Consider the following 27088-nt stretch of genomic DNA (forward strand, 5'->3'; position numbering starts at 1 on the left):
TTGGTGTTAACAATTAGCCTATTCTTTTTTTTAAATTTACTTATTTTGTTTATTTTTATTTTTGGCTGCGTTGGGTCTTCGTTGCTGCATGTGGGCTTTCACTAGTTGTGGCGAGCGGGGGCTGCTCTTTGTTGCAGTGTGCCGGCTTCTCATTGCGGGGGCTTCTCTTGCTGCGGAGCACGGGCTCTAGGCGCGCGGGCTTCAGTAGTTGCAGCACATGGGCTCAGTAGTTGTGGCTCGTGGGCTCTAGAGCGCAGGCTCAGTAGTTGGGGCGCACGGGCTTAGTTGCTCTGCGGCATGTGGGATCTTCCCGGACCAGGGCTTGAACCCGTGTCCCCTGCCTTGGCAGGCAGATTCTTAACCACTGTGCCACCAGGGAAACCCAATAATTTTAACTTTTATCTTTTCTTCTTTTTAATTTATCTTTCATTATACTTAAAAGTTTTTAAATTGGAAACACTAGTTTTTAGCTTTTCTCTTTTCTAATGTAAAAATTTTAAAACTAAATTTTCCTGTAGACACTGTTTTTATTATATGGCACAACTTTTGATAAACTTATTATATCCAAAGTTATCTTTCAGTTATAAAATTATAGTTTAATTATTACAATTTCATTTATATTTCCATTTTTATTTCTTCTTTGACCATGGGTTATTTAATAGTGTTTTATAAAAATTTCCAAATGTATGGTGCTTTAAAATTTCTTTTTGTTATTGATTTTTTAGAATTGTGATCAGGATATGTGATTGGAGTATTAACCTTTGAAATTTTTGAATATTGCTTTATAATCTTAGTGATAATCAAGTTTTTAAAATGTGTCAGGTTTTCTTGAGAAAATATGAATTCTCTACTTGTTGAGTATAGTTAGATCAAGCTGGTTAATGGTGTTGACACTCCCCATTACTCCAGACAAACCAGGATGATTTGACACCCTAGGTGAAGGAAGAACAGAGGTTGAAGGAGGAGGAAGGCAGTTCACAGGGAAAGACCAGAGTCAAGTGTTTATTTTAAAGAATAAAACAGAGTTCCTAGTATTTTATTTTAAAAGTAAAATAGGCTTTGGAGTGAGTCCTCTGCTTTCAGATAAGACCAAAAATTTTATAGTACAAATGTAAGTTATAATATAAGACATAGACTATGATCAAGCTTCCTATTATACCCCATATTCCACAACATTTAGGAATTTCTATAGATTATTTTATCTAATCCTCTTAACAAATAAATGAGGTGGAAATTATTACCACTTTTACAAATGCTACTTACTTAGTAAGAACTTAGCAATTTGTACAACATAAGCTGGTTGGTCAGTGACAAAGGACTAGAATGACCTCTGGTCCAACCCCAGAGCCTTTCTCTAAACCATTAACCTCTTCTGTCAAGTACTTGCTAGACTTTGTGGGTGACACAAGAAAGGTGAGATTTGTTCCTGCTCTCAAGGAAGGACACTGTCATCTGATTAGGGACACATGTCTCATGTCCTAAAAATAATTAGAAAATGGGACTAGTTAGTGAACTAATAAAGTTCTAACACAAAATTCATGTGCCAAAGTAAGTATCTAGTACAATGCCTGTGGTATTATAAGACTCGCAGTGAGGAGAGGCCATCAACATAGTCATAGTTTGATTTTTAATATGTTCTTAATTTCTGAATGGCATTATTGGAAACCGTAGTTTTATTTATCACGTTAACAGAAATCTGACCACCCTTGTTGCCTGACCTTGTTTTCCCTTTTTGAGGAGGTTGAGTAACACACATAACACTATCAATTTAATGAAAAAATATCTGTCAAACTGATTTGGCTTCCTGTGGATTGATTCAGTTGACTGAATTTTCCACATTTCAGAAAAACCAGTTATTTTTATGACATGCAAATGCAGCCTAAATTTTGGTCTCAGAATTGCTGAGTTCAGGAAAGACTGCTGAAAGCTGGGAAGCCTAGTCAAGCATTTGCTTTCAGCTGTTGAACTTATGAGGATCTGTTCTAGATAAAGCTAAGTGACATTGTGCTGAGAGTAATCTGACACACATTAAGATGAAAAAGTAAGAGTCGATCTGCTGACTCCTAGTGTTAACCAGAGTTAATTAGGGGCTTGTGAGAGGCCAGCATGAAACAAGCTATTCCAAAGTGAACTGAGATATACTGCACTTCTCCAACACCTGACTTCTTAACAGCAAGGTGAACCTCAAGAACACAGTTCATATAAAGATTGGTTTGCATTCCGTAAAAATATTTACATGTTAGGAATTAAGTGCATGAGTGTGTTAGTTATTTCTCACCCAACAAAGGTCTTGGAGAATTTCTGTTTCCAGAAAAGAAAATTAATAACAATGTCCATTTGAGACCTGATACAGCACTTTTGTATATGCTGCTTTCCAATTTGAGAATTTACATTTTTGTTGCTGTTTTCTTCCAACTGACAATGAGGCAAGCTGTCCAGGTTCTGCCACTGATGTCATCTGAGGGGCTGGGCTGAAAGAAAACAAACTTGGAAAGCCTTCCCACAGAGCTGTAATAGCAGGGGTGGTCACTAATATTTTTTTTTCTTTAAATGTCGATATTAAACTTTCCTTGACACTGAACCTTGTATTGCTGGGTATTTTAAGTTGTTTATCCAGAATCCGACACACTTTAACCTACATAGTTCTGGTGATAATTGCTGAATTTCCAAATTAATAGGAAAACTGGCACAATAGTAGATATCAGAGTTTGCTATTTGTGAAGTGCCAATTTTCTGTAATTAGGGAATTGCTAATTATCACTGGAACTATTCATTAATATTTGAAGGAAGAAAGATAAAAATTAATAGAGATGCTTTTTTTAGTGGCTAAAATTTTTAAAGGCTACTTGCTGGGCAGTTGTGAGGAGAATTGAGGCAGCTTTACCTAAAGTTTGTGATGGAATGTTTAAAATGAGAGACTTATACCTCACTTAACTAGTACTTCCAGTGTTCAAGTGCAAATTGGGAAAGTCCCTACTTAATCGCGTAATACCAGTACCTTTTCATGTAAGGTCAAAGTGGCCCTGGTTTGTTAAATAAAGAGGGCAGAGTCTTCCACATTTATTTAGCGTTATGAAAAGAGGCATTTATTTGCAAGCTTTGCCTAGAGCAATGCTAATTCTTACTGTTATATCACATAATTTTAGGAATATGATAAGCTATGAACGATAGCGTTGAAAATGAGCCATCATTTTCAAAGTTTATAGAACGTTTACCACAGATAGCCTTTTAAGTCTTATTTCTAGGCATGTTCTTTGACCCCAAATAAAAATAAGTACAAATGTAAGTGATGTTTGAAAGATCTTAAATCAGTTTTTTTTTTTTTCTTTTCAAGAAGAGTTTAAAATATGTGCTCATTAACATCAGGAAATATCAGAAAATGATAAACTTTTTTTTAAGCCAATGAGTGTTAAAAAAAAGTCATTATGAGATAGTGAATTATTCTTTTACAACAAATATTTTCTGAGCCTCTACTCTGAGAAAGGAACTTGGGCAGAGGGAGACTAGTGGGTTTTTGGACTAGATGGGCAAAAAGGAAGAAAAAAAAAGTTGGTAAAGAAAGTTGGTGATCAGGGTCAGGCTGAAGCTGAGATGTGCTTGTCTGTAGGGGATAGACCAAGAAGACACAGTGATTTCAGCAATGCCAATGAATTTAGGGTCAGGGAGAAGGTGAACACAGAGTCAGGGAACCAGTAAGGATGATCAGCTGAAAAATTGGAAAAAATGTTCTGGCTGGATGGAGCCGTGGACATAATTCAGTTCAATTCAGAGCAGCATTGATTGAGTTCCTACTAGGTGTTGAATGTAGTCCATTTTGAAAACTTAGGTAAGAAAAATTGGTGAACACACATGATATTTTACCTGTGATGTCAAATATTCTCTCTCCTTCATATTAGATGGTGGTACTGAAGATGAAAAGTTATTGCTAGTGGATGTCAGACAATATTTTGCACCTTAGGTCACCCAAGCTTGAATAGCATCTTGTGTTGGGAAGGGATCTCAGATGTAACCTAATCTCACCTGCTACCCCATGCTGAAATCCCTGAGGACATTTACTCGAGGAAAGGTAGCCCTTTCGTAAGAATCATGTTGGATTACTGAAGGAAAGGGAGCTTGCAGTTGGTCTGTGTTATTCCAGCCTGGAATCAGCAATCTGGAGAAATAGCCTCAGAACCTTCCTTAACTGATAGGTTTTCCCACACTGTTATCCTAGCTTTGCCCTACTGGGATCAAGTTCTAGTTTGACAATATCTTTCCCAATACCTGGCACTCAGAAAGTAGTGCGATTTCCAGTGTGCCCTGATCAAGAAGAATCCAGGGAAAGCTGCTTATGTTATTTCACTTCAATTCATACTTTTCAAGATTTATGAGACTGGCTCAAAAAAACCCCGCTGGCCACTTTATCAGTCCACCAGAGTTCCTAGCTGTAAGCAACAGAAACTTACAGTGGCTGATGTATGGTGGAAAGAAATTTACTAAAAAGATAATTGGGGAGCTTACAAAATCTCCACCAGGGCCAGAGAACTAGCCTCAGAGCTTAAGCAGCCAGGAATGGAGCCCAAGGTGACATTTCAATTGGCTTCCAGTGGAGAGACCACTGCCACCGGGGACCGTACCCCCGAGCTTTACTTCCTACCCCACAGAACTTGGAGCCTGGAGCTGCCCCTGGAATGACAGCAGCCAGTGTCTGGTTGCTGCAGAGCCGCTGTCTAACCCGTCCTATTCAGGCTCTTGGTAATGCCTAGGACTCATGTCAGTACAATGGCTGCGAAAATGGCACAACTGCACCAAATAAGGGGAGACTTCTCGAAACAGAAGCAGAGGGTTCAGAAGCTGGGCAGCCCCAAGACTGGCAAAATTACCATTGGTGCCCTCTTACCTGCTTACTTTATACCTTCTCATCTTAGACTTACGTAAAGACCAAAATTCTCTGTACCATTTTTACTTTTCTAAGATGGCCTCTGGTAGGTAGGGGATTAAATGCTTCCATTTCTAAATAATACTTTTTCTTGCTATTTTAAATACAGACTGCACGCAGGAGAAAGAATATCAAGGATGTTATTTTTAAAAGTAAATAAGTGATAATGACAGAGTATCTAAGATTTACTGTGTTTAGCCTCTGTGGGTAACCAGAGGTCATCTTTTTTCAAGTGCTCAGAAATCATGGGCATTAACAGAAGAGAAAGTGGAATTGTAATGCTTTGTACAGCATTCCATTGGGGAACTTTCTTTATTTAGGAGATAAGAGTTTAGAACCTCTTTCCCTTCATACCTGACCACGCATTATAAGATCCACAGGACAAAATATAATCATATGAAATATGGAACATGCTTAGTCACGCAGCTTCTTTACAAGACCGTCACAGAGTTGTGACGACAGACTTAGATAATAATAATGCAAAATTCATCAAGCGCTCACGGTACCGTAAGACATCATCGTGGGTCCTTTATGTCAATTAACTTATGTAATTCACAACCGCCCTAAGAAGAAAGGTTGTTCTTATCCTATTCTGCATATGAGGACATTGAAGCAGAGAGAGCAGGTTACCCACCCAGGCTTCTACATCTCGTCAGTGGCCAGAGCCAGATTGGAAAGCAGGCAGTCTGACCCCAAAGCCCAGAGCCTGACCCACTCGGTCTAGCTGCCTGTTAGAAAAGCACACACAGTGATGCTATCAGGTTTCTCTTTGGCGGGTCAGAAGTAGCATTCCTGCAGTAAAGGTACTTTTGCTCTGGTGGTTGGCACTTCTCAGCTGAAATGAGAAGCCGTTTTACTGCCACCGGTACAGAAAAATATGTCGACCTTATTTTTCCTCTCAGTCCAATCCCAAATGCAGGGAGCAGTGTGACTACCCAGTGTGAAAAATATTCCAAGCATCTCAGCTGATAAATTCTAATGGAGCTCCGATGCCTTTTGTGACTTTGTTCAGATTCGTTTAGTCCACCAAGCATAAACTGCTTAAATCTTTCACATACAACCATTCTATTGCCTATTAATTAGAACCATCTTTTAATTGCATTGGTGCTTCAGAATTAAGTCAATATAGTTACAGGGATAGAATCCCCTGAAGGAAAAATTTCTCTTTATAGGAAGCAAGTGATGTTAAAAACGACAGAAGCAGCAAACAATAAAAATCCCTATAACATCTCCAAAACATCCCCACAAAAATCTCCCTAAATCATTTGAGGATAAAACTCCATTTTCCTAGCTGCAGATTAAAATACACTTGATACTAAGCCTCCTTCCACACCCCTGCTGTGTTGGCTGTCGTTGAAATGTTCTTTCTGTGTCTTCAGCTCTCTCTCTTTTAAAACTGATTTCTTCTCCCCAGTACGTGAGGTAACCAGTATCCTCCTACTGTTTACAGACTCTCTCCTCCGTCAAAACAGGAAAAGATCACAAGTCAGGCTTTGCCTTCTGATGGATTGGTTCTATTTTTTATTTCACTGATTAAACATTACCTCATCCAAGCATTTGCATTTTAGGTCATTTCAGCTCTCAGTGTCTAAAGGAACGTCAGTTATTGACAAAGGTTGGGGAAATCGGAGGCAAGGCAAGAGGAAGGGTTGAAATCATTCAAATGTCCTGAAGGTAGACTTGCTTTAACACTTTGGGGGAGGTGTTGAAGTTGGGCATGGAAACGTTTATAACTTTTCTCCCTGAACTTCCAGAGGGACAAAGAGATAGCAGGGATGGACAGAGACTCGGTCCTGGGTTGCTGGTGGGTCAGGGGCCTTGGCTTCCCCTGGCCTCTCTGGCCGCCCCCAGACCCATTTCATCACAGGTTCATCTCCTCACAGCCTCCACCTCAGCCATACCCCGATTCTCCCTCCCTCTCACCAGAAATGCCCTGAAGTATATATGCTGATTGTCATCACAAGTTATTTTAGTTAATGTCATAAAGTTCCTGACACCTATTCATTAGTGGACATATGACTGTATTCAATGCTGCCTGGATCATGTTGCCTTGAAAAATAATCCAACAAACATCCTCATACCGCAATCTATGGCCTATATTTCAAGTAGTATTACCTCCTTGCTCTCTGGAGTTCTGAGTCAGGCTTTTTATAGTTCACATAACCTAGATTTGTGAGTCACTATGTACAATAAATAGCATTCCCCCTGCTACCACGAGTCTTGGAATCAATGCCAGGTGTCACTGCTGTTGACACCCCTGCTTGCTGATGACAAATGTGCCATAGAAATCATGGTCATCCGAGGCCTCAGTTTCCTCGTCTCTAAAAGTGAGATGGTTGGTAGCTTTCTAACACTTGTTTTGGTATCAGTGGCATGTCTCTTGTTTATCTTTTATTCTGAATGAAAACTTTTAAAGAACTTACATTTTATCTTACACCCCAAAGTGCATATTCTGTTTTGCTATGCTTCAGGATGAAGCTCACACTGAATGGGAAAAGAGGAAAGAGCAAAGGATAGCAAGCTGGTGGGAAATTTTGGACCACATGCTCTATCTCATGGTTCCGAATAAAGAGAAAATGGGCAGAGCAAAGGGGCAAATAAAGAAGGATCTATTTGCTCACAACTGTGTTCCTATCCTCTGAAGCATGTTGTTGAAGCCTTGGAGACATCATTAATTTCTCTTACTACCTTCCTCAAGCCTGAGTGGCCAGTCTTGGAAAGATGCAGCTGGTGTTCTGCTGTTATAGGCTACTCCAGAGCCCATACTGGCCTGGAAGAAATTGGAAGTGAAGTTAATACCCAAGGAATAAGTGAACACTGGCTGCTGTAGCAGAACATTCCAGCAGAGCAAGGGTGACCACTGGGGTAGTATGTGGCCCAGTATGTAGACAGGATGACATTGAAGGGACCTCGTTTCTCTGATTCTCTGATAGTCAACAAAACACCACACATACGCTAGCGCTACATTTCCTTGGTTTGCTTGGTTTAATCTGGTCTCCCTTGCTTCTCCTTTTCTCATACCTTGTCTCCGGGTTTTAAGGACCTATTTGGGGTTTGCACCTTCTTTTCCATCTCTTCAGGTCCCATTCAGCCTCATTTGTTTTTCTATTTCCCTTTCTTTCTTTTTTCTTTCTAGCTATTAATGCACCTGTCATGTATCAACCCCCAGGGGCCCGAGTGGCAGCTTCCTTAATTCATGGAATGCCTAATTTTACCCACTACTTTGGAGGTGGGGCTAGGTTTCCTTTAAAAAGGAAAAAAAAATTCCCTGGTAGTGTCTGTTTATATCTCTAAGGCTCAAATAATTGAAAACAGTATTGTTTGAGGGAAGATCATTTCTAATGAGCAATACACAAGGAAGAAAATCTGATTTTCCCACGTGAAATTCCTGACAGACCACGAACTCTACAAGAAAGAAGCAGAGCACTTCTCTCTGTGGTGACCAAGGTACCGTGTCTCTAAGCTGACATCATAGAAAAGCCTTTGTGCATAAATAGACCATGTATTAATAAAATAATATTTATGATTCAGCCTTTTTCTTTCCTTTTAAGTATCAAGCTGTAACCTAGAGGAACAAAAATAAAAGAAGTTGATGTCTACAATATAACTGTTAAGGGGGAATTTGCTCCACTGTTATTTGGATGTAATTGGTACTGAGCATCACAATGTGCTTGTAATTGGGTCTGTACTTGTTCACTTCAAGGGTTCCATGCTATTTCTACTTGAACCCATTTTTTTGATACCGTTCAGCTCAGCAGTGCCAGCTAACTCTTGTTATGTAGTTGAAAAACTGTGGCCATTAAAAATAGGATACGGTGTGATTTTGTTTTGCAGCACCGCATGGAAAATCAGTTGCTGTTCATAACAGCTCTGTGGTTGGTTGATTTAAAGCAGGGGGGTGACTTGGAATTGACAAGCAGACAGTTTGTGAAAAGGGATATTGTATCTTTAAGGCTTTCTGACTGATTGTGTTTAACTGCGCCACGCAGCAGGCAGTAATTAGGCTGTAGCTTCACGGAGAGGCTTAAAGCATCGGCTCTGGTTCTCAGTTCTCCAGATTTTTTTTTTTTTTAAAGCACAAACATGTTTTGGATTTGGAGCCATGATAATGTTTTAAAACCGTGAGTGTGTAAGTGAGCAAATGAAAAGCTGACCCTAAAGGCTTCCTGTGCAGACTGTCTCTGGGTATCACCCTGTACCGACGGACCCTCGGGAGACCAGACAGCCCCCCTGGGAAGCAGTGAGAACCATGACAGGAGCACAGGATGCTGGAGAAGGTCAAGGTGCTCTTGAAATGAAAGGAAGGCTGCTCTTATAACATGACACGGTTTCTTCTGGCCCAGTTCACAATGTTAATGAGACTAGTTGAAGCCTGCTTCTAAGATTGATAGACAAAGTGCCTAATAATTTTTATTTAGGGGAAAGAGAAATTTTCCCTTACCTATTAAGTAGAAAAGAGAGTATGTTACAGAAACAAATCAAAGAAGCCATTAGTCTAAGGAATACTTTCCATCCACTGCTCTGCCTCTCTTGCTACTCCCCAGCCCCTGGCCCCGGCACCTCTTAAAATACCCCATTGCTGTTTTGAAAAGCGGCGAACATTGTCAGTTATTATTTGGTAAAGCCCAAGTTTCAAGTTTTTCAGGCGTTTGTTATCACAGAGGAGCAGTTGACGGATTTTACACTGACCTTATAAAAACTGAACGTTCAATTACTGGTTGACCATGGTAGCTATCTTCATTTTCAATCAGGCCACACTGGCTGAGTCCCAACTATGTGCAAGATGCTATACTAGGTGCCGCGAGAGATAAAAATTGTTCTGGAAATGTGATTGTGGTCTTGCCTGACACTATGTACAAACTTTCCTTCCTTTTCCTAATTATCTGGGTGAGTTATTCCATATAGATTTGGGTACCATTTAATTTTTAAATTGCTATGCATGTTGTTCTTTTCTTTTTGTTAAGTCAATTCCTTTTTTTTTTTTAAAAACCTTTCTTACTTTCTTACTGATACCTGTAAGTATCAGTATCCATTCCAACACTTCTGTAGATTACAAACATGTACGGGTTACAGACATTTTTGGTTTTAAGTAATAACTCCTCATATTTGTGGATCACTTCAGAGTTTTGGATGTGTTTTCCTTCTCATTACATCATTTGAGTCTCCCTACCCCATCCTGTGGGTGGTAGGGTAGGTGAGAGCACCACTTTGAGATGTCCGGGAGCTGGACTTTGAAAGGGGCTGGGATTAGGAATCAGGTTGGCTGGATTTCTGCTCTTCTCACTAATAACATAGCCATATATTCAATCCCAGAACGAAGCATCTTCTAATTTAAGAGTAATAGAAACATTTTGGTATAACTTTTCTCATTAAACATGGATTCAAAGTCAAAGATAGGCTACCAGAAGGAGATTCTGATTTTTAAAAGTTTCTTCTACCAGTTTTAAGCCAATGCTTATACTTTCTCTAAAGAGTTTCAAACATTCAGGAGCATTCTTTTCTCTCGATTTTGATTTTTTTTTTTTAAGGGGAGGGCTGCCTTGAAGATAAATTACTTTAATCTGCAGGCTAAGTTGCATTGATGTATTTATCTTTCTCAACATGCTTTGTCCTAAGGTCAGTTCTTCTCTGAAAGATTTGATCTAAATAAATTATAAATGTGTATCAAAATCTATTTGCTATTAGTGTAAACACATTCAAAATAGATCCCACTATTGCTTTGAAAGAAACAAAGATGGATTCCATTCTATAGTTCAAATTTCAAATGTGTATGTTCACTTTTATATACGTCTGTGTCTAAACGTCGAGGTCAATATTTCCATAAATTCCTACGGTTGGTTCATTTGGTAGTGCTGATAAATGCTCCTTGGAATTAGGATGTACAGAAGATCAAAGATTAAACCGCAATTTTTTTTCCAAAGTGACAATGAGCCTAATTCACTGTCAGTTAATGCCAGGTGTTTCTCCCCCTCGTATTAAGTTCTTCAAAACAGTGGCTGCATAGGACACCATTCACAGAGGCTTAGCGCTGGGGAGAAAATGATTACATTAAATCGAATGCTATGAATAATTCATGACATCACATTTTGTAATCCTGGTGTTAAGCATAAAACCAGTGGTTTATTTTTCAGCAAAATGTTTTTGTATCATTTTAGATAGTGCATAATGCAAAACAATAACTGCATACCTAATGCAAGAAGGATGGTGGTGAATAGGGTCCTTAACAGTGCTTGCAGAATCATCTGGGCTGTGATCACAATAAACACATTTTGAGCCAATGCCCATGGGTACCCAACGCTTGCTGGAATCTTCTGAGTCCAATAGAATGGCTGCCTTGTAATTTGTTTTTGAATATTACACCTGACCTTTACCACGGATCTGAAAGTCAGTCCTTGTATATTGCTAAAACTACAAATCCTTTTGTCCCCTTTCTTTTCAGTGTGCTAGGAGGGCAACTCTGTTGGAGGTAAATAGCTGATTTTTTAAATGATGTTTGATTTGCCAATATGGATTTGGAAATATTAGGAACATCCAGAGAGTCTGAACTTAACATTCTTCAATAAAGAACTTAAATATTCTGGAATAAAATGCCAGTTATTTAGCAATTCAGCCAGGTACCTATTAGGAATGTCATTTAAATCTCTGAGACTAAATAAATGATTCCTTGTCTTACGTGAATCGTCTCCCTATTTCTTAGAAAAAAAAAAATCTTTTCTTTATAATTATCAGAGGAGATTGAAGGTGGCCCTGAAAACCTTCATGAAGCCGTTTCCAGGTCATGTACATTGTAGCAATACCCTAACATGAGTCTGATTATTCTGCTGCATTTCAGGCTGAAATAATTGTGTACCTGGACCATCTGCGGCTGCCTTTTCCAGCACCTTCCTGTGGACAGCTCCAGGGCACTCTCTGGAAGCCAGAATGGACTCCTGCTGATTCGTCCACATATTTGTCTTGAATGAAAGAATGGCGTGTGCCAGTGGATTTCAAAGCTTTTCACAAACCATCTCCACATCTGAAGTCTCAAGAGTTTATGTCAAGCATTTGTATTACTTACAACTAATTAAATATACTATCCGTGTTTTACAACATGAGCACATCTGCTTATAATGTTGTAAATAATCTGTATTATTATTTATTTGAAACAATACACTAATAGTTAATGGTTGGTCAGTAACCTTGAAATCCTGACCTATTTATAATAGATATTAATTATCACATGTATAGCAAATCTTTTGTTTTTAAACATTTCTTCACAAAAGGATACTTTAGAAGCATGTTAAAGTGTTTTGTTTCAAAATCTTTATTTACTGTGATCCCAAAAATATTGTTTAAATTCCTAGTTTTAAGATTTTAAGTAGACTGCCAAAATGGGTAAATTATGATAATGTTATTAGGGAAAAAGTGAAGAGATGTAGCATATAATATTACATTATAATGTCTTCTTGAGAATGTTTGATGGAAAAAAAAAAATCTTGATGACCCAATTAAAGGGTGTGGAAATGAGAACTCTGCATTGGATTTGAATACAGAAATGCTGAGATGCCTGATGCCTGCATGGTAGCTTGGGATCTGTTCTTCTATGAAGGAGATATAAATTACCTAGATCTAACTGAAAGCAGAAATCAAACTCTGTAATGCAAATGATATTCTTCCGAGGAGTGCAAATTCTATGTTAAAGATCCAAAAGAGAATCCTGTTATTTAAGACTATGCCTCAGTTGAATACTGACAGTAATCGGTTTCCTCCTCTGCACCGCGCCCCACCTCGCCCCCGCCGACCTATCTTATTTCTACCGTCTTCTCTAAAGTTACGAATTTTTGGATGACTGATTGGCGGTGATGATGCAATCACTTGATCCCCGAACACCTGCTCATCCTGGCCCAGACTATCCCAGTGCCGTAGCACAGCTGCTCTACGAGGGGACAGAGATCCCTGGGTCCGCCTTCTCCCCCATTTCTTCTGATCTGGTTTATGGAAACAGTAACTATTTTGGGGTATAGCCTATCAAAAACAAGAGAAGAATTGTGCATAATGTAATTTCAATTCTGAATACAGAGAATGATGAAAACATTGCTAAAATAAAAACCTATTGATCCCAGTAGCAAATACTTCCATTTTTTCCCTTTAATATACATAGCTATGCTACACTACATAAAACAGAACACAAGTTCCAGTGCCCATTTGGCCACTTATCAGTTGTGTGAATTTGGGAAACATCAGTGAGTAGCTCAGAACCTCATCTGCCTGCTCTGTAAAATGGGAATAGAGAAGTTAGCCTGGGTTTGCTATAGAAAAAAATGAAATACTGCACAAGAGAATATACTATAATAAGTCTCTATGGAAATAATTATTTTTTTAGCTATTTAAAGGATTGACATATATACACTAATATGTATAAAATGGATAACTAATAAGAGCCTTTTGTTTAAAAAAAAAATAAAATTCAAAAATTCAAAAAAAAAAAGAAAAAGCTACTGAAAACAGAATTTGTACATTTCAGTTTAAGTGGTTATAAACGTATTGGCTTTCATTATTTAGAAATATCTAAGGTCTATAAGATAAACTAGATTGAATATTCAATAACTAAATAAATGTTTTTAATAAGCCATTAAAATTAGAATATTTTCATCAAGAACGGGGCTTCTGTTGTAATTCATAATTATTATTATGAATGTTACTCAGTGGAAAATATTTTGTGTTCTGTAATAAAAAATTTTAGCTTTGCAAAAAAAAAAAAAAAGAATTTCTTTTTTGTCAGTTAATAGATTATTGAGTTACTTTAAAAATAAATTTGTTCAAAAAGCAAAACACACAAACCCATTAGGAGTTTCATCTATATATTTAAACTTCTAAGCCAGCCAAACCAGTGATGTAGCTTTCATGGGTGTTTTGCTTTCTCACTCTTTAATGCATAACCTTGAAAGGAATAAAAGTTGCTGAGCTGGCTATTTCTCTGCCTCTCCCCAGAACAGATGTCAGTGGAGCAACGGAGAATTAGCTGTAGCAAAAAGAAGGATGGTCGAGTGGAAACTTGTTCAATAATTAATGCGCTGAGTAACTGTATGAATATTTGCTAAATATTTAGTCAACTCTGGGTATCAGGCAGCACTGGTTGCATACCAAAGAATTTGCAAAGGTAAAAACTGCCAGGCATAGGCATCAAAGATCTGAAGATTTCAAGCTCACAAGTCAGAAATGTGCAAATTATTCCACATAATATAAACCCCAAAATATAAATCCATAACTATTCACACAATACTTTGGGGAGGGTGATAGGAGGCCATTACCTTGTTCTCCACAGTTCTTTTAAAGTGTATTTGGCATCACATTTTAATTTAATAGCTGCTTGCCTGCTTACGTGTGTGAGGGTACAATATTCTGATGCATACATGAAATGGAATTGTAAAATAACGACCAGGTGTCCTCTTGAAATTTCATTCTGTGGTTCTAGGAAAGCACTGGTGGGTGATCAATTCACTGCTCTATACTGAATGGAAACAGAATTTCCTTCAGCATCTAGAGAACTGGCATTTGAATTCAACTTAATAAACATTTGTTAATTCCTTAGGATGTCTAACCACTCTGCACAAAGAGAAGCTAACCTGTGGGAATCTTTTGAGTGAAGGATACGTAAAAATTAAATCTGTGTAGCAAAAAGAAGTAAAAATAAGAAGATGATCTCTGATTTCCGGAAAGGTCATATTTTGTAGTGAAAATTTTTTAAGTTTCAATTTTCCTGTCTATTTAATCACTCATACATTGTGTTCTGATATGAATTCCTAGTGAAATCCTCACAAATCTTTAAAAACCTCTCCAGAGAGTTCAAGATCTCCTTTTGTAGTAGTACACACATCACCCCTCAGTTTGTTCCAGGTCCTCTGCTCTCCTGGGTGTGGGTGTGAGCACTTACAAACAGGAGGTGCAAGTGGCTGCTCTTCTTGGCACCCCCTGCTGGCCAGAGTAGCACTAATGATGGCTCCACAGAGGCCTCATCTTCTCTCTTCCAGCCCATGTGAACCGTTGCCATGGCAGCCACAGCAATAAAAAAGAAAGAAAAAAAGGGAGCCCAGGGCTGCAGCATATGAAAGAAAGAGATGACCCCAAATGAGGCGCTGGAATGGAATGCCTCTAGGATTTCCCTTCAAACACAAAAGATTGATCTTGCAGGAAACTGTTCTACCTGGATTTATTCACAGAACCGTGTTCTATTCCTTAATTATGGTTCCTTGTCCATACCACTGTACTTCGAGTCTCTGTTTCCTTATTATACTCTGCTTACACATGACCAATAAAGTGAAAAGGGACTGGACAATGGCAAACACAGAGACAGTAAGAAATGTCTTTGACAAGGTAAGAACCAGTTTATGCATCAGGAGACTTACTATTGATGAGATGGCCATGCTCCCCAAACTGATCTTACAGATAAAATGCAATCCCTGTCAGAAGTCCAGCTAGCTTCATTGTAGCAACTGGCAGATTCTAAAATTCATATAGAATTGTACGAGATTCAAAATAGCCAGAACAATCCTGAAAAAGAACAAAATTGGAGGACTCACACTTCCTAATTTCAAAAGTTAACAACAAAGCAACAGTAATCAAGACAGTGTGGTACTAGTATAAGGACAGACATATATATTGATGGAATAGAACTGAAAGTCCAGCAGTAAACCTATGTGTCCATAGTCAACTGGTTTTCAACAAGGATGCCAAAACCATTGAATAGACAAAAAATTGTCTTTTGAATAAATGGATTAGCCACATGAAAAAGAATGAAGTTGGACCCTTACCTCACACCATACACAAAGATCAATTGGCTATAGATCAAAAACTCAAATGTAAGAGCTAAAACTATAAAACTCTAGAATAAAACATAGCAGTAAATATTCAGGACCTTGGACTGGGCAGTGAATTCTTAGATATGACACTAAAAGCATGAGCAACAACAACAACAAGATAAACGGGGCAACATCTAAATTAAAAATATTTGTGCTTCAAAAACCACTATTAACAAAGTGAAAAAACAAAAAAATGGAGCAAATATCCAGTAATCATCTATCTAACATTAGGCTGGTATCTAGAATATATTAAAAACTCTTACAACTCAATAATAAAAAAGACAAATAACCCAGTTAACAATGGGCAACGGACCTGAAAAGACATTTCTCCAGAGACAAAATAAAAATGGCCAATAAACACATGAAAAAATGCTCAACAGCATTAGTAATCAGGAAAATGCAAATCAAAACTGCAATGAGATATTACTTCACACCAACTAGAAGAGCTAGAATAAAAAAAGTCAGAGAACAGTGTTGGCAAGGATGTATAGAAATCAGAACACTTATCACTACTTGTGGAAATGCAAAATGATGCAGCCACTTTAGAAAACATTCTGGCAATTTCTTAAATGGTTAATATAGATCTGGAAATTCTGCTCCCAGGTATATTCCCAAGAGAAATGAAAATATACAAAATATACATAAAAACTTGTACAGTAATGTTTGTGGCAACGTTATTCAGAGTAGCCTAAAGGTGGAAACAACCTAAACATCCATCAACTAAAGAATGGCTAAACAAAAATAATAGGATGGAATATTATTCAGCTATAAAAAGGAATAGGGTACTGATGCATTTACAGCATGAATGAACCTTGAAAACCTAGTGCTAAGTGAAAGAAGCCAGTCACAAAAGGCTACATATTATACGATTCCATTTAAATGAAACATCCAGAAGAAGCAGCTCTATGGAGATACAAAGTAGATTAGTGGTTGCTTAAGACAGGGGTGGGGGATTAAGGATAGACAGGTGATATTACAGGCTTCCTTTTGAGATGATAAAAATGTTCTAAACTTGGCTGTGGTGATGTTTGCCCATATCTGTGAATATGCTAAAAACCATTGAAATGTACATTTTAAATGTGTGAATTATATGGTATTTAAATTATATCCCAATAAAGCTGTTAAAAATGAAATGACTTTTACAATATTAGAATCAGTTTACATGGAGAGAGGACCAACTCTCATCCAAACTGTGTCCATGTCTCCACGACCTTTCCACAGACCCCTTCTTTGGATCTCCCGTGTTTATGAGCAGCCGCCTCCCCCACCACCCGCCACAGGTGCTGAAATCCTTAGTCCCTTTTGATGTTTCCAGATGTATAGAGCTATCATTGGCATTCGACCTCTTCTTGTCTAAAAACTCCGGGTTTCCTTGGTTTGAAGCTCTGAGCTTTCCAAGAAAACATTCAGCGTATTTGATAAATTAATTTGAATGAACAGATGAGAAAAGTCTAGGGCTCCTTATGGTTCATGTAGCCTCACAAATGCAGTACCTTTTAAATATGGCTTCTAAATAATGTGTGACTAGAGCCTAGAAGTTGTCTCTCAAGTCATCACTAAAGAGACAAGAAAAAACAGACTTTCCAAGTCTCCCTTGCAGCTAAGGATGATCATGTAACAAGGTTTATAGAGATATGAGCTGGAGTGAGCTGGGGATTCAGGGTATGTTTTGCTTTCTTGATGGAAGGGACAGACAGCTGACACAGAAAGCCCCTTCTTCTCTTATCCTGCCTTTAGCGTAGATGTGAATGATGGCACTGCAGCATCCATCTTTTCACCATCTTGTCACTCTGCTCATGAGAATTACAGAGATACTGGCTTTGCCATCTGTGAGCCACTGAACCAATGTTAATAGCCACCTGTCTTCAGACTTCTTGGTAGTAAAGAACTGATTGGTTTAAGCTCTTCTTAATCAGGACTTCTGTAACTGGCAGGTGATAATAACCCTTACTGAAGTATCATCATTTTTATATTTGATGTCTATTTCTAAAGAGTGGTGGGAATTTCAGACTTTATAGTAAAAGAAGAATTAAATAGAGAGCATAGTGGGGAAAATGTTTTGGAGTAGATGGAGTCATATACAGAATATATTGTAATAAACGTAATGTTTGCATAGGCAACCCTTGGATTATATTAGCTTCCCCCTTAATAATTTTACGATAGCTACATAAATATACTCTACATGTGTATAAGGAAGTAGAAAGAGGACTAAACCTATAATTAAATGGCTGAATTCAAATTCTGACTCTTTATTAGCCTGTGTTTTCTTTTCCTTACCATACCCCTAGACCCTAGAATAGTGCTTGAAAAATAAATACTTGATAAACAATTTTCTAAGAATAATGCATATTATGTGTGTAACAGACATAAATATAACTCATTAAAATTTAAAAGACATGTTACCCATATTAATTATAGAATCATAAAGTCTCAGCTAGAAAGGACAATTGCAGATGAGGAAACCAGGAATTTGAAAATATAAGGTCACTAAGACACAGTATTTGCTCTTATTGTCCAGTGTAAACACTAATAAAAGAGTAGGCTGACTCTGAGGAAGTCAGAGAAAGACAGAGGGATGAAAGATGACTGAATGATGGCAGCTTGATGTAGAAGCGTGGTTCCCAGCGGTGACCACACGTGAGAGTCACCCAGAAGATCATTCAGCACCCAGATGCCGGTTCCACACCCACAGACATTCTGACTTAATTGGTCTGTGATGAGGCTTAGGCATTGATATGTTTTGAAACTTCTCCACCTTATTCTGATATGCAACCAAGACTGAGTGTCACTAGGATAGGGGGGAAAATTACAGACTTTGGAAAACGATGCAGCTATGTTTCAACTGGTGATGGTCCACTTACTGATTTAGTCACCGTGGGCAGTTACTTATTGTCTCTTAGCTTTAATTTCCTCACCTGTAAAATGGGGATGATAATACCTGCTTCATAATGTGCATCTTTTCATGCTTTGTTGTAGGTCATGAGAAAACCTACAGCCGTTGGGATGGATGAGAGGGAAATTAGTGAGTAATGGACTAATACTATTTCTTTCTGGCTTTGGTGGCACAGTAGCATTATTATTGGTAGTATCTTAGTTTACCTAATCCTCCGTTAAATTTTTTTTTTTTGCTAGATATGCAGAGTTCTCCCAACAAGCTGATATGGAAAAGAATGGAGGGGTCATCTGAGGCCAGTTTCATGTCATCTTGAGTCATTCTGGTTAGAGGAAGCTCATTTTTAGAGTTTTAAGAAACTAGCACAAATTTTATTTTCACTTTTTGCAAGTTTCCAGGTCCTAGAATTCCATTAAAATTTTCCTGCTCTTACCTAATATAGTGCCTGGCATGTAATCAATGCTCAAGATATATTTTTAATTGAATTGAGTTTTAAGATAGTTCCTTTTTTTTTTTGCTGACAGTTTTGTTTGCCTCACTGTTACACCTGGTAGTCTTCCAAGATTTGCAGATGGAAGTTTTACTTAGCAGTAAAAATCCTGGTGACTATTGGTCACAGTAGCAATACTAGGGCCTTGCCCCTTCAACTCTTCAATATTAATTTTACTTTTTGGCTTCATTCAGTTGGTTCTTTAAAGCCTGGTTTCCCCAGCCATTTTGTTCCTAGTTTGAGACCATCTGGCATGTACTCCTTCTTCTTTCCTACTTATATCTTTGTGCTCATATCTCTTCAAACCTCAAAATATCTCTGGGTCATCACCTATTTTCTCTTCTTTCCTTTTCAGTAGACGAAACCTCCCCCCACCCCTACCATTGCCAGGTCTAAAGTCCTCCTGGAACTCTCCCAAATTTTCTCCCCTCTGCCTTCGCCCCTGAGAGCATCAACCGGTCCTTATAAGAACGAAACATTTAACCTGAACCTTTTCATTGGTGCCTCCTCTTGTGCCTTCATATGTGTCTAGTTTTCTCTTATTTTACACACACACACACAAATTCAACGTCGCTAAAACTTCTTTCAGCCTTGATACCTACCTTAGACTACTGTTCTATTTTCCTCTCTTCTTGACATCCTCTTGTCTTTGTCTTCCCTTCACTTTTTAAAAAAATTAAAGTATAGTTAACGTACAATATTATATAAGTTACAAGTGTACAATATAGTGATTCACAATTTTAAAAGGTTATACTCCATTTATAGTTACTGTAAAATATTGACTATATTCCCCATGTTGTACAGTATGTCCTTGTAGCTTATTTTATACATAATAGTTTGTGTCTCTTAATTCCCTACCCCTATCTTGCCCCTCCCTGCTTCCCTCTCCCCACTGGTAACCACTAGTTTGTTTTCTATATCTGTGAGTCTGCGTCTTTTTTTGGTATATTCACTACTTTGTTGTATTTTTTTAAGATTCTACATCTAAGTGATAACAACAGCATTTGTCTTTCTCTGTCTGACTTATTTAACTTAGCATAATGCCCTCCAAGTCCTTCCATGTTGCTGCAAATTTTCCCTTCATTTTTACGACTCCTTCTCTTCCCTTTCTTTCTTTCTTTTACTTCTTCCTTTGTCCATAGTTGGATGAAAATTAAAAGATTCAGTTCTTATTTATTTAATTTTCCCCCTCCATGTCTTCTTGTAGAGTTTATTCTTTCTTACAACATCAGCTATCAGATCACATGTACTGTTCATTTTTTACTTATTCATATTCATTTACCTACTGGCTCATTTAAAACACAAAACAAAATGTGTGCATGACTATGAGAGTGAAAATTAGTGACCTCTCTTTAAAGATAATCTTCTGCTCTTTAGTCCTGCTGCCTGCTGGACTTCAGCACAGTTTCCAGCAATATGTCAACAGTCAAGCGAATTCTCTTGCCCCCAGAACTGATTTCTGCCAGTATGTCATCGTCCCTTTGTGACTGGCCTTGGTGGCTTGGACTCACCCCTTATCTCTTCCTCTCTGCCCATAATGTGTTCATCCTACTTCTCTTTCATCATGCTCATTTCTTTTTCCTCTCCCCAGGAATACTCTAGTATAAAACTCGTGTCTATAGAAGTGCTGTATAAGAGTCTCTAACAGGCTTTTTAGACAAAATCTTTCCTCATTTTAGTCTTCTGGCACATGATTTCCAACTTTTCTTCTGCTACACAAGCTACATCTTCTATTCAAAAGTATCGTTAATGACTTTCTATTACAATACGATAATCCTCAAACTCCTTTACCCATCAGTCAGCACCCTCTAGTTTCCCTGCTTCTTCTCCATCTAAACAAACTGTCCATTTCCTTTAGGTGACTATAATTTCCATATTTGTCAAATACATTTCTGCATCTCCCTTCCACGAGCTAAACCTACCCTTCCTTGTAGCTCATGTTCAAGTCCCTGGTAGTCCCAACCCTCACTAACCCCCCATCCTTACCTGAGCCACAGAGCACACACTGGCTGACACACTGGTTTGCAGCAAACCCCTTGTATATGTGATTGTTTAGTATTGTGTCCTGCCTCTGGGACAGAATGTAAGCTACTTGCTGGTAGGGAACACGTGTGTGCCATGTATGCTATGTGTGGAACAGCCAAGGAACGGTTTCTATCAGCCAGACAGTGAGACTCAAACAAACATGTGTTGATACTGGTGGTTTTTCATTTTTAAACTTCCAAGTAGCATTCAAGACTAAACATAAACCGCGAGCATTGCTGATTAGCCTCTTAAAACGACTGTCTTCCAGAGTGAATAATAATGAGTGTTTTGCTGATGCACTGATAAAGTAAAAGAGTGAAAGAGAGAGCGCTAGAGAGCGGGAGGAAGAGATGGAGAGAGGAAACGTGAGAGACACAGAGAAAGAGAAAGTGAGAACTATATTCTTTATTTGCTTAAAGAGGAGAAACTAGAATATTTGACTTTTTGTGTTCCTCAAGCGTAAGCAATATAATACTTTCTGAAATAACACATCGGGCCTGAGAAAAATAAACACATTAAAACACTTTGATAGTATTGTAATACTCTTGTGTAGTGATTACATTTTATCTCCTGTGGGAGTGGCTCCTTTATGGCTTGATTTTTGGTGCCCAGTCTTCCTGCCCAGATCCTTAGTGCTCATAGCGATGTGGCAATCCACGGCTGAGAGGCACATGTGTCTATGTTAAATGGACGTGGAAGACAAACGGCCAAGAAGGGTACTGGAAGCGACAGTGTAGGTGAGCGCTTTTTGCTTGTGCTGGCTGCTTAGCTGCGTTTCTCCTTGGCTTCTTTCTCTTCCTACGCTTTCTCCCCAGAACATCTTCCTTCAGCTGGATCAGAATTTGTTTTATCTGGTCTCACTCTGTTACACTTACTGGCTAGTTCCTAATTGGGGAGCAAGCCATCTATTTCCTTCTCGGATTTCTTGTAATTAAACTGGAAAAAGAGCCACTGCCCAAGGGCCTCTGATTAAGGCCCACAGAAATATTATCTTCCTGCTTCATCCTGAACACCTCACGGAGGGGAACCTGGCTGGGGGCCTCCGCCTGGGGCCTGGCTGATGCTGGCCCCCTGAGACTGACCCTGGGGTCTAGAAACAGTGTCCGTGGCGTCTATCAGCCGCCCTCACCGTGGACCTGCCTTCTCCAAAGGAATCCCCTCCACTGAAGGAAATCACAGCTCCCTAATGTCTTTTCACCTTTCTTTTAAGCATCAGAAAACTAGAATTTATACATTCTCTAGTTGACTAGACATTTTCTTCAGTGACAAAGTGGTGAAAATAAATATGAATCCTAAAACATTTCAGTTTGATTGATAGTGATGGTACAGCTCCTGGATTTTTGTCACTAGGAGCTGCTTTTATTGGCTTTCTCCTCTGGGATTTTAACATCCAACTGTGAATGATAAGCCATCTTTCCCCCTATCCCCCCCAAAAGAAAATTTGAGCACTCTATGCTCACTGGGAGGGGCAGAATATAATTAATTCATGGTTTTACCGTGCAGGGACTTTACCCAACTCTATCTCTAGGAAGTAAATGACATCCCAGGTGGCAATAGGCTTGCTGCTTGAACGACTTACTGTCTCTGCTTTTGTTGCCTAATCACCCTCCTGACCTCAGTATCTGACCCCCATCTTACCCCAGGATTCACTAACTTAACAGTGATCTTAAGGTATTCTCAAAAAACACACAACGGTTTGTGCTTGCTTTTAGAAGCTTTTATTGTCACTTTTAAGGCTTATTAATTGAGTGTGTGAAATCTTGGCCCTAGTATCGTTGTTCTTCTCATATAGTTCTTTGACTCATCTAGAAATGTTCATATATTTTCTGCACATATATATTTTGTTACATTTTTTCAATGAGTGTATGTATTTGCTTGGTTTAAAATGTATGAAAAAGCTCTTTAGATTTTTGGAGGGGGCTATTGAATTAGGTGGAGGAACTAATAATCATGGGGATGAAAGTATAAACAAGATGAAAAATAAGATGTTTATTATTGAAGGTTAGTTTAATTTCTATGGGTAAGTAAAAAAAATACGCAGACATACTTTAATTATTCTGGATAACCAATAACTGGTTATGGTGAGGAGACGAATTTTAATGTGAATTAAATATAATCAATTTCAGGCCACATACATGTAAGTAGTAATATATGCACATACTGATGAATGGAGTTTTTAAACTCTCTGATTTAATTTACTCTTAATTGACTTTAAATTTTCTATTTAGTGGTAAATCTACTTTTCTCAGAGGCTAATGGCGTTATAAGAGTTGGGAACAAAAGGTTGTGATCGCTTCTCTGTTTTTTAGGAGTTTGCATGTCAACACGCAAATGTCCATACCTTTTGTTCTTTATACAGTCTGATTTATTCCTAATTGGCGGGGAGCTGCTATGGACATTGGTGGCTTGGGCGTGGAATAAGAAGACAATTGTTCCCTCACATGTGCTGTTGTTTTTCATGTGGGCATCCGTTTAAAATTCTCATGGCTCTCCATCTCCTCCCCCTACCTCAAAAAGCAAAATGCATTTAGCTTTGAGCTGAAGAGGCTGCTGAAGAAAGCATCTCCTAGATCACACAAACATTAACATACCCGGTCATTGTCTCTGTGCTTCCCATGGCAGCCTTATATAATAAAACAAGCCGCGTCAAAGAGGCAAGGCTGTAATATTAGGTAAAATCTAATTTCAGTTTGGTTACCATATAGTGTTCATTTCCCTAAGGGAGGAAAAAAAATTAAATTTGTAAGCTTAAGATTCCAGCTGAAGTAGTAGTAGTAGAAGGTATGAAAGGCTTTCCTTTGCCTTTTATTATTCACTTTATGAATTAGCCTTAGTTTACTTGCTTCGATCTGTGTCGACATATTTCTGAATACTATTAGCATAGCAATCAGGGCTGTTCTCAGGTTATTGAATGGTGTGTTGACTTCCGAAATAAATAGATATGCAGTGTGAAGGGCGAGCTGTCACTTTAGGAGAGCTTTCCTGATCTAAATTAAAAGGCACTTCTAATTGAAAACTATAATAGCAGGAGGGTTAGAGAGACAATGAAACTGCTCAGTCCCTTTCAATTTTCACAGGATTCTGTTAGTGAATATAGGAGAAAAAGTAAAATGAAAATATTAAATTACAAATTGCAATTTAAGTAGCAATATTAAATTATACCTAAATAGCCATATTGCTCTGAAGCCATTTTAGATGTTTGATTTACAGGCTCTCAGTACATCTGAGTTTTTGCTGTAATACCCTGAGTTATCTGTTTTATCACTTAGCGTGTAATTCTCAGTTTACACCAGCAAATGCATCTTTACTATGAAATAAGAAATAGGTCCTGAAAGACTCCAGATTTTGGCGTATGCTAATTCCAGGTTGCATTAGCGCTCATGTGTCTTTTGTCAGACCTGAAGGGGTCTGTCTGATAGGATAGGGAACCTCAAAGTCAGGACAGTTTTATAAAATCTGAGATAATCATTTGTGAGTTATCCATGTGAAATGTTTTCAGAAATTTACATAAAATCAATTATGAATTTAAGTAATAGATGAAATTATTAGCTATATCAGTTATGTGAATAGCTACCAGCTGTCTGAGTCTATAGATTTTGGTTCTTTAAGGGTTAACAATTGAGGCCTGTCTATAGCTCATTTCTATAGTAACAGCAAGACGGAGACTTTTTATGGGCACCTAATAATTAGAAAGTGCTAGAAGGTATAACAATATAATGAATCAAAACTGATAGACTTGTGGGTTTCCATAGAAACATGTATAATTATGATAATCGGTCCCTGGCGTACCCTCAGAATTGTATACATTCAGTTAAATGCAATAAACATTAGGCACTATTTAGTGAGCTGTGATGCAGATTAACAGTGTGAGATATGGGGAAGCTATGAATAAAATTGCTGTACAGTTTATCTCAAACTAATTTCCCAGATTGCTTTAATAGATGTAGTGTGTGGATGTGAAAAATTGGAAGTGTATTTTTGTTAGTGGTAAAGCTAACAAAGATAATATTTCATAAAGCGGCTGACTGATTGTTAATTTCGGTGCAGATCAAAATGGGCAGCGGCACATCAGTCAGTGTGGGATCCCAGGGCCCTCAGAGCGCATGGCAGATTGGGCCTCCCTTTGCTGATTTATTTCAAAAGTAAATTATAAGTCTTTTTATGACTGTCCCTTTTTCTTTCACCTTTTCTTTCCCCTCTTCTGTCTCCCCATTTCAGGGAGACTTTTCATAGTCCTGTGATGGGGAGAGGAAATCACAGAAGGGAATATTCTCCAGCTCTGATCCAGGACAAGGCAACAATTCCTTCTGGTTCCTTTGCACACCTAGCTTTTATTTTTCCTTCAGCTTCTAGGTTTCAAATGTACTGGGCCTTAGCACCAGCCAAGGCCCATGAAACAGCCAGAGTTCCATTGTAAAGCAGAGCAAGTAATCGTGTGTGCCTTTGTGTGTGTGTGTCTGCGGCAGGGGGTATGGGAGATGGTGCTGCAGGATTTTAAATATTATTTTATTGGGTTTTTTTCCTGTTACCTTACTGAGAAAGTCACAGGCCAGTTTGGAAGATCCCAGACTGTGCCTGAGGGGAATAAAGGGGTCTGGATAAATATGGTGATGTGGGCTGGGAGTTATAGGAGAATATTCTTTTTTTCTTTAAGGATTGACATATATACACTACCATGTGTAAAATAGATAGGTAGTGGGAACCTGCTGCATAGCACAGGGAGCTCAGCTCGGTGCTCTGTGATGACCTAGATGGGTGGGAGGAGGATCCGAGAGGGAGGGGATGTATGTAGACACATAGATGGTTTGCTTCGCTGTACAGTGGAAACTGACACAGCGTTGTAAAGCAACTATACCCCAATTAAAAAAAAAAACTCAATAAAGGAGAATATTCTAACTGACAGAGCGAATAGAGAAAGATGCTTTCAAGCATCTGTGTGTGTGTGTGTGTGTGTGTGTGTGTGTGTGTCTGGATTCTCTATCAATAGTGCCATCCTCTGCCAATGTTCAATAACCTGTCAAGCACATTTCACGAGAGATACCTGAGTTTCCCCTGATGTGGGAGGAGCCTGAGAATCGAGATAGGTACGCAAGAGATGGGAGAGGCCTTGGTCCAGAGCCAAGATTAAGGACGGAATTACACAAATGTGCTGCATTATCTATAACTTTGAACTAACTTTAAAAAAATAAAATAAATGAAAGCCTTTTGGGGCAGAAATGTTCTTCCTAGCCGGCTTCAGAACTTCTCTTAGACATGACAGTTTGGTGGGGAGGTCTTTTCTTCTGACTCATGCTGCCCCAGTCTTCCTCGCAGGGGAGCATTTTAGAGTCCTGGCCGGTGGTAGATGGAGCCTTTCTTCTCTCCTTTGTGGTTGTGTTACTTCCTAATACTATAATGGTGCTCTGCAGAAGATTCTAGTTCCTGCCTGGCAGGAGTTGAAGTGCAAAGGATGTGCGGGCGGGAGGTTGGCTACAATCTCTCTACGAGCAGAACTTTCCACCCCCTGTTTCTAGTGTTCCTTGCCCTCCAAAGACCCTCAGAAGACGTTTCCATTTCTCTCTCCCATCCATGGCAAAATATACATATATTAAAAGGATGGTAAACAAAAACATGGTATACAACCTTGCTTCTTTTAAGCTCATCTCACATAATTTGCCTTTTTTTAAAATCAAACTTTCGCATTCTTCTTCTTTCACATTCTTTTTCATTCAGTGACATTTGGCATATACCATTTATCCCAACATTTATGGTACCATGCCACTGTGTCAATGCATTTTTATAGCTTGTTTTATATACACATATGTGAATATATTAATGAATTATTCAACAAATAGACAGCCAGGATCCACTTAACAAGCACATACACATATGCACACATAACACACCTAAACATTTATGACGTTATATTTATTTGTACATGTGTG

General features: G+C 38.5%; 1 long non-coding RNA gene across 3 annotated transcripts in view; it reads left to right on the forward strand.

Moving 5' to 3' along the window:
- Positions 1-17185, forward strand: part of LOC309646931 — a 312876-nt gene extending 295691 nt beyond the window's left edge. For all 3 annotated transcript variants that reach the window (XR_014255667.1, XR_014255668.1, XR_014255669.1), the window contains one exon: positions 7390-17185. This is a non-coding gene — a long non-coding RNA (uncharacterized lncRNA). The remainder of the gene's footprint in view (positions 1-7389) is intronic.
- Positions 17186-27088: the final 9903 nt, after the last annotated feature.

The sequence above is a fragment of the Balaenoptera physalus genome (genome assembly GCF_965194825.1).
Source record: "Balaenoptera physalus genome assembly, chromosome: 17".
In the NCBI taxonomy this organism is placed as follows: domain Eukaryota; kingdom Metazoa; phylum Chordata; class Mammalia; order Artiodactyla; family Balaenopteridae; genus Balaenoptera; species Balaenoptera physalus.